Source organism: Amphibalanus amphitrite, unplaced genomic scaffold (genome assembly GCF_019059575.1).
Source record: "Amphibalanus amphitrite isolate SeventyFive unplaced genomic scaffold, NRLGWU_Aamphi_draft 001509F_arrow, whole genome shotgun sequence".
NCBI lineage: Eukaryota > Metazoa > Arthropoda > Thecostraca > Balanomorpha > Balanidae > Amphibalanus > Amphibalanus amphitrite.
The window spans coordinates 63494-77504 of record NW_024883002.1 but is presented as its reverse complement, the minus strand read 5'-3'; the positions used below and the strand labels follow the sequence as shown (position 1 = coordinate 77504).

At 46.8% G+C, this 14011-nt stretch overlaps 1 protein-coding gene across 10 annotated transcripts in view; it reads right to left on the bottom strand.

The window, feature by feature from the left end:
• The window catches only part of LOC122373520 (cyclic AMP-responsive element-binding protein-like), a 36374-nt gene extending 34215 nt beyond the window's left edge, over positions 1 to 2159 (bottom strand). For 2 of the 10 annotated variants that reach the window (XR_006255061.1, XM_043351651.1), the window contains exon 1: positions 1924 to 1941. The gene's annotated coding sequence lies outside the window, so the exon portion shown is untranslated. The other 8 variants (XM_043351659.1, XM_043351660.1, XM_043351657.1 and 5 more) reach the window with 8 other exon arrangements.
• Positions 2160 to 14011: the final 11852 nt, after the last annotated feature.

The window sequence follows — 14011 nt, the reverse complement described above, 5'->3', positions numbered from 1 at the left end:
AGCACTCAAAGCCAAAAAGTGCACACCTTACTTCCAAACCTTTCAGATTTGTATCCATCCCACCCCTGGAATCTGAAGGCTAGGTGAAACTCAAGACCCTTACCTAGGTGCATGTCAAAAAGACAACTTAGGTACCTTATCAGCTAAAACCACTTTTTATGCTTTATAGCATGCAAACAATCATAAAACACTGAAATGGTTGATTATTTTTTATTTATGACAAATGAACTTTGATAGCAGGCGTCTCACATGCTGCCACCCGTTTGTAAGAAGTCACCAGGGCTCTCCAGCTCTCGAGATGTCGGCACAAATTTCACTGTAGTTAGGTTGCACATTGGTAGATTGTAGGTTTGCATGTTGTACCTAGGTTTATAGTTAGTAGGTTAATAGGTTGGTAGGATGCAAGGCCCTATATAGAAGGTATGCTCATTAGGAGGATGCAGTGATTTCTGTGATGTCACTGGTAGTGGTAGGTGCAAACTGCAAAGGGTCAGACAGCCATAATGCAATCCTATGGGATATGATCCACCTTAAGGGCTCTCCCAGAGAGCTGCCACACTTCACACTGAGGCAAAAATTATATTACATGGAAGCTGAAATCAAAACAAACAACTAACAAGAAACCTATCTGGCATTTGTATGTAATTCTGACAGCTTACAATATTCAAACATTAACAGAGCACTGCAGCTGCTCACTTTATCTGCCTTTCATGGTATTACAGAATACAAATCCCTAGTCTGCACATGTGCGCTTGTCAAGTCAGGGACCACCAGTCAAGTGATCTGAGGCTGCAGCCTAGTCAGGATGCTGCAATGCCATGACATCACTGGTTGCACACCACACATCATGAAGACCGGGATGAGACAGCCCTGGGTGGGTTGTAGGTAAGGTTAGGTCAGATTAGATGGTTTTGTTCTGTAAGACTATTTTATAAGACAGTGAAGCAGAATTAGTGTAAATATCTCAACAACTAGCTAGTATAGCGACCTTTCGCAAACGGGCATGAGCATGCAAGTTGCCTGCTTTAAGAATACCACTGATATTCCTACTGTTATGTATACGCACCACTGCATAACTCGATTACTAACACAAGCAAAGCCGTATGGCACAATGAACCAGGAAGCTAAGGCAGAGGCCAGTTTTACCAACAGAAAAATAGCCACCTGCCAGCATTTTTTTGCCAAAGACCGCTGCTCTGCTTACATGCCCATCGTGTTTACGCTCAATATGTGAAGCAGTCTCAAGGCAAAAAATTACGGCGGGCAGCTATTTTTCTGTAGGTTAAACTGGCCTTGGTAATATTTTCTAAATTATTTGCCAGCTGACGCCATACCTACTGTGGCGATAGCAGAGCTTCTTTGTCAATGCTAGATACAAATGACTGAATATCTATCTAAATCTATTAATTTTTCGGCATTGGTAGCGTGGACTAAAACTATCCTAAATAGACTAATTTGAGTAGACATAAGTAGACTAATACCATTTTTTCCTGGTGTTCACGGGCACCGCACACTGCTGCGTGCGGTGTGTGCGGTACGTCCAGCAGGCGTGGGGGTAGGGGATGGGTAGGCGGCTCTGACGTCACGGCTGCGTGCGGTGGACGGTCCGCTGTGGCCAGTCCCGACCGGCCACAGCGGTCGCTGTGTGCGGTGACGCAAGGCTGACGTAGGGACGCAGTGGGCGGAGCTTGGAGGCTGTGTGCGGTCCGACCGCACACAGGGTCCGTGAACAGCCCTCTGAGTGCCATTTTAGGTGTTCAAGTTCATTTACTACTGTGTATGTGTTTATTATCAATCAAGGCTATAGAACTATGACGTTATACATCAATAAACATCATAGCTATCCACGGACGTATAAATAAACTGGACCCACAACGCCCACAACACCTGCACGCAATACGGACGTATAAATATAAACTGGACCTCCTATATTGCAGAGATTGAAGATGTAATAAACTGCACCTCTTATAGAAGACAGCGAAGCCGACAGGGCGCCATCTTGCGTTGCCAAAAACCGTGCTCTGAAAGGTCATCGAGCCAATACAATTATGTCTTTGTACAATTAGGTTGCCTAACTAAACGAATGATCGGATCGAGATGCTGATGGTACTGTTCGACGCGTAATGCCTTGAGGCAGGTGATGATGCATGTCCCAGGTCACCAGGTGTCACGTGGCGCGTGCCACGTGCCGACAAACTCGGGAAGGGCAAACATCTTTCAGCGACGCTTCAAAGCAATTAGCAAACGGAGGGAGGGATCGGCACAGCAGGGGTGGAACTTTATATCTCTTTGGAGGGGCCGGGACCCCCAATGCTCTCCAGCCCCCCCCCCCATGAAGACTTGAGCCTCTCCCCAACGTTTAAAGGCGCCCTCCGGAGACCAGAATAGGTAGGTATTCCGAGTCCCCAAGATCGATGATTCGATGGAGCCCATCAAGAGCCACCGGCGCCCACTTGAATGAAAACTACAGTCGCCCCATCCAAGGTCGATCTCGATGGTGCCTCTCTAGAGCACCCGTGGCCCTTCTGAAAATCACAGTCGCCCCATTCGAGATCGATGGCGCCGTCTTGAGAATCTGGCGCCATTCTGAAGATCACAGTCGCCCCAGCGCCGCCGTAGTCGCTGGCGCCCCTCAAGAGCCGGCGAGCCGCTGGCGCCCACCTCAAGGAGACTACAGTTGCCAGGGCTGCGGAGTCGATGGATTTTAGGGTGACTCCGACTCCGACTCCGACTCCGGTTTCAAAAGTCGACTCCGACTCCGACTCCAACCACGACTCCGACTCCGGACGGTTCTATTAAAATCCATATAAGGATATTGAAGCTCATAACGGAGACGTTTTTATCTTGCCTGAAACGATCCCTTGCGCGTTCCAAGGCTTTGCGTTGCAAATATGCGTTACAAATAACATGCAGAATTAAAAAGCAGTTTCTGGGGAATTCACATTCTGCTTCTTTCGCTGAAAACGTTCGTCCAAAACAGTAGCATGGCCTTTTTTCGACAAAATCTCATTTCGAGCGCAGTATCGTCAATCAGTGCCTGACGTTGATACATGCAGCGTTAACTCCGACTCCGGAGTCGGAGTCGGTAAGATTTTGGCGACTCCGACTCCGACTCCGACTCCGAGCAGAACTGTCGACTCCGACCGACTCCAACTCCGACTCCGACTCCAACTCCACAGCCCTGACAGTTGCCTCACCCAAGATCGATGGCGCCCCTTCGCAGGGCCTCTACTGGGGGGCCAAACCCCCGCAGTCACCGGCCTGCCCCCCCCCCCCCAGTCAGGGTAAAAATGTCACTTCCCGGGGGGGGCGGCAAAAGCGAAAAGGCAAAACGAGAGATTTATTGCGAGGCGTCAGTCCACATTAACCCGCGCCCCGTAGGGCTACCGGCGGACCCTACCACCCGTAGGGGGGGGGGGCCGTTTCGGCCCCCCCCCCCTAAGATCTCGGAAAGTTACCGGCCGATTTTCAAAATTCAAACGGCGTTTGATAGCCCTACCCGGGAACTACCTTGTGACCAAATTTCATTGACCTAGGTCAAACCGATGACGTCACAGGTCAGGTCAAAGGTCAGATTTTCACCGTTCACAGGCAATTCAAGAAATGTGCTGTGAAATCGAGTAAATTGGTAATTTATTTAAAACCATCGATGGTATATTGTTCGTCAAACACATACTTTGCTATCTGAGGTCACTGATACCAGGTCAGGTCACAGCGAGGTCAGGTCACCGGGGGTCACAATATGAATGTGTCGTGTGATACATGTTTTATGGTCCATTTTACATGATAAATGCGATTATGTGGGTTAGGCAGCCTTTGGGGCCAGCCTAGGTCACGTTTTGGTGAAGGTCAGGTCAAGGTCAGGTCAAATTAGGTCAAATTTCAAAGTTGATATTTTTGCATAAAATGGGTATCCATTCGATGCAGCTCGTCACGGGGAGTCTAATGGTGGTCTTTGTTTTGCTCTACGAGTTCTAGAATTGCCAAAAATTGAGTTTGAAAATTTGACGTCATCATTTTTGAACAGTTTTTTCACTATAACTTGGCCAAAAAACGAGGTATCGATCTGAAATTTGGTATGTAGATAGAAGACGGTAGGTACTATCACATATATTCCGTTTTTTTCGAAACTCAAAAAACTTTTTGGATTTTTTGGCTAATATATCCAAAAAAATGCTTTTTTGATTTTTTGGGATCAAAACTCAAAAATTTCAAAAATCCGAGATAGCAGTTTTGTAGCCCTGTCAATTCTACACCTTTTATGTCTTGATCATTTTTCTGTATCTTCAAAGCTGTAGGCCTGACAGGTCTTCTCGCGAAGGTCTTTTTTCGGTCGAAAATGACAGAACATGACGTCACTCTGACGTCATTTGTGGCCAACCTATCACAGCCTCTGGAAAAATTTTTGGTCACAATGTGTAAAATTGATGCCCAAAGGGGTCCTGAAAGTTTGGTGGCGATATCTCCAGCCGTTTAGGAGATATCGACCGAAAAGGACAGGGGGGGCCGTTTCGGCCCCCCCCCCCTACGGGGCGCGGGTTAAAACAAAAGCAAAGCGTAAACGAAACATGGATGCAATGTGAGCACATTGATACACCCGATTACCTGTTACTGCTTTCACGTCTTAAAGGGACCCTCCCACCTTCAAAAAAGTTTATGAATTGGCATGAAAGTGATGTCACTCGGTTCAGAAAGAGCGAAAACGAATATCTACCAAATTTCACCGAAAAATATTCACCGGTTTTCAAGATATTAGACATTTACTTTTGTTTACTTTTTGGGATCTCCGCTGTTCTTAGCGACTTTATTTGCAAGCAATAGTTTGGCAGCTGAAAGTGCGGCACTTGTTGCGCGCAAAGCAGCATATACCACCACGTGCTACAAAACGTTTTAGTCAAACATTTAAAAATCGTTAGATATATGCGCTGACGTCACACATTCAGAGGGGTATTCCTATGCATTAGCCCCTCTGAATCAAAATGCTGCAATTTTGAAATTCAATATTTCCGATTTAAGGCATTTCTCGATGTTGTGAGTGCCGAAACCGGTAATTGTGAGCCAGGGACCCCATTTTGGCTATCTCAACTCAAATCTAATGTTAAGGTGGGAGGGTCCCTTTAACCCTCGCCGGCACAGGGGGGGGGGGGTATGCAACCCGCCCCTAAGGTTTTTCGCGAATAACTCGCATAAAAAGCGGCCGATCGCGACGAAACTTGCAGTACCCTCGCATTGATCAATTTTACACCTACCCTAAAAATTTCATGACCCTGACCCAAATGACCTTTGACCTGTGACCTCTTTTCCGAGACCATGTTTGGCCGGAATCGCGATTCGGCGTATGTCGGCTCGCATTAGTCGCGCGTTTGCAAGCTTTTCGTGGTTTCAAACGTTCAAACATGTGATTTGATGTTGCTCCTATACATAAGGGTGGGTGTCAAGGTCACCTGAAGGTCAGGTCAGGTCATTGACCTTTGGTGACCTCGGGTGACCTCGGTTCACTTTTTCGAGTTTTACATGTTTCTAGGCTAGTTTTTTTTAGCTGAATTCGAATTTAGCAACCATTTGAACATTTACGAAGTGGTTTTGGTGCCTTCGTAACATGTTACGAAGCTGTCAGAGGCGGTTGACACATTACAAATACCCGTCACAACCCCTACCGGTTGACCTGACCTGACCTGACCCGACCTGGTCTAAATGCTTGAAGGCATCATCTCTGATAAAAACTAACACGATCTTCGTGATCAGCACCCCGGAAAACCAAATAGCAGCCACACTTTACGACTTTCTAACAGGTCCCGATTTTCCCGGTTTTCGGGTCATTGACCTGACCTGGAAGGTCACCCGATGACCTAGGACCTTAAAATTGGGTATCATCGGCTTCCTCTCGTGACGAGCAACACGCTCGCTTTTTCCGCGAAGCTCTAGCTCGACCAGGGCCCAGGGGCCAAACGCGAGGGGGATCGTACCAACTTGTGTACACAAGGGTACTTGTACTTGGCACAAGGGTACACAAGGGTACTTGTGTACCCTTGTGCCGTCGAAGGACGCAAATGGCCTGTGCCGGCGAGGGTTAAAGGCGTCGTCTTTACTTCTTTTTTTACCTGATACCAATCTTTTTTTCGCTCAGCAATAGGTACGTTACTTTTAATCTTTTCAGGCAACCTAACACCGTGTTCCGCATATTCTCTTTTACGTATCAATCCGTTGTTTCTGTCCTCGGGACGTCAATCTCTTGTTTCTACCTTTCGTCGTTACGTCATCCTCACTGCGCGACGTTCAACTTCTGGCTGGACGGTCACCGGTGGGCAGCGAAAGCAGTTCCTAATCGTAATGAAGCAGGCTCCCATTCTGAATGATCGCAAGCTCAGTTTGGTGGTCTGCCTCTGGGAACGGGAAAGACCAGTGTGGGCTACCAGAGGCCGACGTGGGTCCAGAAGCTGGCATTGGCCCTCAGGGCTCGGCGCCTGACGCTCAGAAACCGGCGGGGCCCATCAGAAACCGATGAAGCTCTCAAAAAATATATGCGTGCGGGCCTTCGGCTAAGGCCCACCGGATCCGTCCGTCCAGCCGGCGAAGGCCCACAGAAGTCGTTTGGGACTCTCAATAATCTAGGTACGTAGGGCCTCAGATACCATGTGTAGGGTCGTCGGAGAATGGTGCAAGGTGATGTAGGGTCCTTATGTACATGCCGGCATAGGCTCTCAGAGGTCGGCGTGATGCCCAGAAAGGTTAGTGTGGCTCTTTTCCGTCGGGAACTTACGTGGGGCTCTCAAAGGCTGGCAAGCCGCCTCAGCTATCAATAGGCCAATAGGGCAACAGACTACAGGGGCTGATTTCGAGCCGACATGATCAGAGTGGGCTCCTCAACTTTGCGAGTAAGCACGAGCACTGTGCATGGTCCTCAATCCTGTTTCAGGGTCCACTGTTGCCTTGACCCACCCATCTGCAAAAAAGGTGGTAGGTATACTTGTATATAAAAGACCACCTTTGCCGCTCGTTCTCGAATTCGCTCGTAATAAATTGCAAACATAAGGTCGATGTTCAGGTCGATTATTCTAAGAAAATATATGATTTGAAACGTTCTAACCGTACCTTGCACGAATCAGGGAAGCTAAAAAGCGCATACAATTAAGTGATGGCTCCCTTATCGCATTGCTCCAACAGACGGTAAATAACTTTTGAAAATACCTATCTCCAATTTTAGTGTTTTCTGAACCAAAATTTTGCGAGGAATCCGATGGTGTGGTCCCTGAAATCTGAAAAATTTCCATTTTGGAGATAGCACCTATTTTTTGAAAAGTAAATATTCGTCATGCACAAAAGTTAAATAAGTTGAAAATATAATGAGTGAATATTTATACTAACACTAGAATGTATCGAACATGAATTAGTGATATATTTTAGCTGAGATGACATTATATCTGCTCATACATGTACATGAATTAGTACATTAGTACCTGTGAAAGTTCCTCTGGCACTGAGGGCGTTGCAAAGTTGCAACATCTGAGGACTTCGCAGAGGTTTATTTATGACGTCATAGGTCAGTGACCTGACCTGACCTGAAACGTAGTTGAGGTCAAAAGATCCAGTTTGAATAAAAGATTAGGTATACCAAGTTTCAGCTGTCTACCCTAAGCGAGTTTTAAGCTATCGCGAAAAGCCCTATGAGGCGGCACCCGCCCCACCCCTTCTCGGCCGACGAGGGTTAATGTACTAGTTCATGTACATGTATGCGCAGATTTAGTATCATCTCAGCTAAAATATATCTCTAATTCATGTTCGACACATTCTAGTGTTGTTACAAAAATTAACTCATTATATTTTCAATTTATTTGACTATTATGCCTGGCGAATATTTATTTTTCAAAAAATAGGTGCTATCTCCAAAATGGAAATTTTTCGGATCTCGGGGACCACACTATCGGATTCCTTGCAAAATTTTGGTCCAGAAAACACTACAATTGGAGATAGGTATTTTCAAAAGTTATTTACCGTCTTTTGGGGCAATGTGTTATGCCAAAACGGGAGCAAGATTCTTACTGATAAACGGGAGTAGGTACCGTTAAGGTAAGTCGTTAACCCGCGCCCCAGTGGCGATCTCCGCCAACTTCGCCCTAGTGGGGGGGGGGGGGGCATATGTTACCACCCACCTCTAACTCAAAAACTAAGAGGGCTAGAAAAACGCGGTAAAAAGCAGTCGATAGCTCTTGCTGCGTACGTTTGAAAGTATTTCGGTCATTTTTCATCTTAGAGCAATATTGGGGTCACCAGAGGTCATCAAAGGTCAAAATTTGCGGATGTCATTATATTTTTCAGAAAACATGCCGTTATCTCAGGAACTATTATAGCTAGAAAAACGCTGGGAAAACCGATCGATAGCTTTTGAACTCTTCTTTTGATAAGGTCATCATCAAAAATGACCTCAGGTCAACGGTTTAGCCTCCAGAGGGCAAAAACTCCAAAAATAGCTGTTTTTAAGAAAAGTGTTTTTCGACAATAACTTTTGACTTAAGAGAGCTAGGTCATTTCTAATGCCAGAATCGTGCTCCTCTCGCCGAGACGCGTCGAATGAACTGTAATTTGACCTTGAAAGATCAACTTCAAAATTTGACCTCAGGTCAAGGTCATGACCTGACCGGAAAAGGTCATGTTGCATATCAGTCGATGCGTCTCGGCAAGACAAACACAATGAGGCCAACCCCAGCGTTCTATCTCTTTCCAATCGAGAGTTATTGACAAAAAAACTGTTTGTAGCCTCAAATGACCTCAGATGACCTTTCAAGAGGCTATCAGCAAAAAGACACGTTGGTCGTCACAGGTGGTCCAAATCATTGTTATCCTGAAACATTTGGACTGTTCCTATGCGTACACACGGATCTAGAGGCATTTTCGTTTTTCTCCATTGACTTATAGGTAATGGAAAGGTCACGCCACTGACCTGACCTTAGGTCACGCATATAAAAAAATCCGAGATATACAAATTGTAGGCACCCATAATATCATGTAATGCACCAAGTTTAAAACCTCTCTGACAAACACTGCAGGCTGGACATGATTGCAAACTTTTTTAGGCTTGTTCAGTTAACTTGACCTAGTGACCTGACCTGACATGACCTGGGGTCAAAAATTTCACACATTGTCCAAAATTGATGTACCAAAAGCTACCCCAAGCGGCGCGGCGCTACGCGCCGCGGTTTTTTATTTATACGAAAAAAACGCGACAGGGTGGTAACATATGCCCCCCCCCCCTAGGGCGAAGGTTAAATTGAACTCCGATGAACAGCAAAGCATTCATGAGGATGAGAGGCTGAAATGGTAAAAACCAGTAAAACGCCTTTTGGGCGAAGAACGAGCGAGCGAGATAGTGAGCCCTGCACGTGCAGAAGGGCGAGAGGGTACTTCCAACGGGCTTGTGCAAGGCACCCTTCTAACCTGTCGCTAGCGGTGTACCAAATTTGAACGCAATCGGCCCAGCCGTTCCTGAAATCTGGAAGCGGCATTCTGCACGTGCGCACGTGCAAACGGGGTCCAAAATGACTTTTGCACGGCACCCTACTAACCGGTTCCCAACCGTGTACCAAATTTGAGCACAATCGGCCCAGCCGTTCTCGAGATCTGGAAACGCCCCCTGCACGTGCGCACGTGCAGTAGCACCCTAACTGCAACACATGGGAATGCATTGCCTGGTGGGTGCCTACCTATATGCCAAGTTTCAGCGAAATTGCCCCAGTAATTACCGAGTTACTGAAATGGGAACAAATTTGGCACCTCTTATTGTTGTATTTTGCACGTGCAGTGGGGGTCACTCACATAGATAAAGAGTATCCGACCTTTGGTAGAAGGGATGCAGCTACCCTATAAAAATGACCGCAAGACAATCGCTCAAGCCGCTGCTGAGATATGGGCCTCTCAAAATCATTACTTTTGCAAAACTGCTTGAACACCCTTGACTTTTCACGTGGCACGTGCCACGGCGGTCACTGAGATGTATCAAAAGTAGTCAATTACGGGGTAGAAGGGATGGGGCTACCCAGCAAAAAAGACCGCAGGCCATTCGGTCCAGCGGTTGCTGAGATATAAGCCTCTCAAAAGCGTTACAGGCCGGGCCGGGCCGGGCCGGGCCGGGCCGCTCATACTGAGATTTTTCCGTTATATTAATAAAAAGACTCACTTCGCTCGCTGCACTCGCTCGCTCGTAATGACCGACTTAAAAGAAAAGGTGTAGCGGGTCCAAAAATTACGGTTTCTTTTTAATGTGATTATTTTACGGTCTGGTGGGGCAATGTGAGGGGGTTACAAGCCAATGGAAAGGCATGGGCCAGATGTCCTACTGTTTCCTATTTTCTTTTTAGTTTTCAAAAAAAGATCATGGTGTCAGGGCTGTGAATTGTGATGAAAAAAGTGGCCTAAATCCGGCGAGAAAACAGGATTTGGGGTACCCTAGGTTTGGCTCCTCGAGTCTTTGCCCCCCCCCCCCCCCCAGTGAAAATCTCTTATACGAGGCCCAGCAGGGTGCCCCTCAGGCACCCTGCTGAAGACAACAGTGGCCCCATCCAAGATCGATGGCGCCCCTCAAGAGCACCTGGCGCCCTTCTGAACATCACAGTCGCCCCATTCGAATTCGCTGACGCCCCTCAAGAGCCACTGGCGTCTAGGAGACTACAGTCGCCTCATCAAAGATCGATGGCGCCCCTCTGAAACCACTGGCGCATTTCCAGAGCACCTGCACCTTTCTGAAATATCACAGTCGCCCCAAACTGAGATCAATGAGCCACAGCCACTCAAGCCCTCAAGATCCACTGACGCCCCCTTGAGATTGTAATCGCCCCGCTTGAGACTTCCCTCGCCCCATCCAAGCCCAATGGTGATCCTTCGGAGCGTCAGGCGCCCTGCTGAAGACAACTGTGACCCCATCCAAGGTCGATGGCGCCCCTCTAGAGCACCTGGCGCCCTTCTGAAGATCACAATCGCCAATCGCCCCATCCGAAGCCGCTGGTGAGTGGCGCCCCTTAACCCGCGCCCCGCTGGGCTATTCAGCCATACGCGCCCTGCTGGGGGGGGGGGGCAGATTCTGCCCCCCTGTCTAACTTCCGAACCGATGTTCGTAGAAAGACGCGGTAAGCGGCAATCGAAAGCTCTCAACAAGACGGATCTTCAGAGCCTATTTTTTTGCTTAAGTAGGTCAGAGGTCAGGTCAAGGTCAGGTCAAGGGTACAAATTGCAAGTTTCTACAGTATCGGCCTTGCACCGTAGTTGCCGAAGAATGAACGGAGACTGATTGCCCAAAACGTGTTATTATGCTACCAAGGCAATATTCGTTGCATAAAAGTATCATTCAAAGGTCAAGGTCAAGGTCAGGTCAGGTCAGGTCAGGTCAGGTCAGGTCACCAAAAACAAAATGTAGGAAAGGGCATGTGTGACACATGTTTTATGGGCCATTTTATTCATAGAATTCAATAGGCACACTCAATAAGTAATATGGACCACATCTGGATGAATTTAAGGTCGAGGTCAGGTCAAAGTCAGGTCAAGTGAGGTCAAATTTTGAAGTTGGTTGTCAAGGCCTAAAAAGGTGCTATCTGATGCAGTTTTTCACGGCGAATCGAATGGTGCCATTTTGGTTTCCGTACGAGGTCTAGAACTTCCAAATAAATCAGTTAAAAAATTGTGTGTCGTGACGTCATAAAATTTTGAATAACTCCCACATTTTTGAACCGATTTTTCTAAAAATTTGTATGTAGGTGCGCATAGACCACTTTTCTGACATGTATTCCGGTTTTTTTGATACACTCAAAATTTTGGATTTTATGATTATTTTCCCAAAAAGTCAGTTTTTTAGAAGAAAAAAAGGGCCATAATCCAAAATTTAAAACAAAACTGAGATAGCCATTTGATAGGCAAAATAAAATCACGTATAACCTTTTTGTTACGTCTTGATTCCATTAAAAATGAAGTTGTTAGCGGTGTTTGAAATTTTGCCGTTTTTTTAGGCGAAAATGGCGAACATGACGTCATTAAAACGTCATTTTCTCAACAAATTTCCGACGGATTTTGCACAAATTTTCAGGGAACGTGTCAAATGATGTATGATAAGGTACTGAAAGTTTCACGTTGCTGGCGTAGTGCGTTTAGAAGTTATTGGCGAAAAACTGGAGGGGGCAGATTCTGCCCCCCCCCCCCTCTAGCGGGGCGCGGGTTAAGAGCCACTGGCGCCCACCTGAACGGAGAGTAGGTACACTCGCCCCATCCAAGATCGATGGCGCAGCACCTGGCGCCCTTCTGAAGATCACAGTCGCCCTATCTATCCGAAGTCGCTGGCACCCTCAAGGGTCACTAACGCCCACCTGTAAGGGACTACAGTCGTCCCATCCTAGATCAATGGTGCCCCTCCGAAACCACTGGCTTATTCAGCCCGACGAGATATCAACAAATGACATGTCACTCACAGACAGCTGGTTGCTATCAACACGACAAAAAAAAAAACGCATTCCTATGTCCATTTCTGTCCATTGCACACTCATGTACACAAGGCTTCCCACAGGACGCAGTACACCGAAAGTTTCATCGAATCTTTTCCTTCCCCTCTACGTAGCAACACTGGCAGCAGCCAGTGCTGAGCCGTGGGAGCCCGATGGGTAGGGAGTGGTGGAACATCAATCTGCCCCCGAGTGTACTTTGCAATATAAAGTGAAAACCGTTCTATGTTTTGAGTTTCGCCAGACCATTCGACATTGCCATGTAACTTGTTTTCCTAATCATATACGCATGCGCAAGGGGTCTGCCGTCCATTTTCCTTTTCCAGTCACGCAAGGTCAGTCAAGGTCTTCTGGTGTGAAAGCCTGCGGTAAGCCAAGCGTATGTTTCAGTCGCATCAAAAATTTCTTTACGTCCTTACAACGCCCAAAAACATGTTAAATATCCTCATTGGGCGCAAAGCATTAAGCAATGATCACACATGCCAGACTCTTTTATTTTCATCCAATGCAGTAGGGGAGAGGCGGGAGATTCGGGACTTTTTCACGCCGAATCCGATGGTAATGGTTATATGTGACCCCAAGTCACTATGCTGGTGATAAGTGTGTATTGAAAGCATAGAAAATCGTTTATACCATACATAACTAAACGAGGGCTAAGAAAAAAGTCAATTTTTCAACTTTTTATTTTTGACATAAAAATGCACTTTTCTAGACGAGCTTTGTCCCAGGAATCTAGTGGTGCCATTTGTTTTCACATGCGATGTTCAGAAGTGCCTCGAATTCACGAAAATCCTTATGACGTCACCATGCCCTATGCATGTTGGAGCTATTTTTTACGATTTGGGGGTCAAAAATCAAGATGGGTCTCAAATTGATGCAGCCGAATGTACCGAAAGTTTGGCGTCGATACGTCAAGCGGTTTGGAAGTTATTGCAGGAAAATGGGAGGGGGGGCTATAAATAGCCCCCCCCAGTGGGACGCGGGGTAGTGGTGTGGTTATGTGTGGAGAAAAACACTCACTCTTTTGGGGAGTATAGGGACACACGCAGGAGTAAAGGAACAGACACGAGGCTGAATTGGAACACATAAAAATGAGGTAGGGGAGAGCAGGGAGAGTTGTATCATGTCCAAGTTGTATCAGGGCGAATTGTGCCAAACTTATCCAATAGATGGCGCTCGTGACACGACCAGCCGACGAGGTTTTCCGGGCGCCATCTTTGCATGTTCTGTCGTGTGGCTGGGTGGACGCGTCTCGAGGTGAGAGCCGATTTTATGTTTTTAATGTCATTCTAAAAAATAAGTTGCAAGAAAATGTGTGTTTTGGGCATTTAGATGTACACGAATTTGGAAGATCTCCGTAGCGGTGGTGAGGGTAGGTTCTAAGGCTGCGTGAGTGAAAATGGATTTCTCCAGCTGTCCGCTGTTTTTGAGCACGAGGATGTTTTTCCCAAGATGGCGGCGAGGTACATGTTGTATCAAAGCCGGGTGGGGTATGTTGTAACATGTAGGTATGTATGTATGTATGTATGTATGGG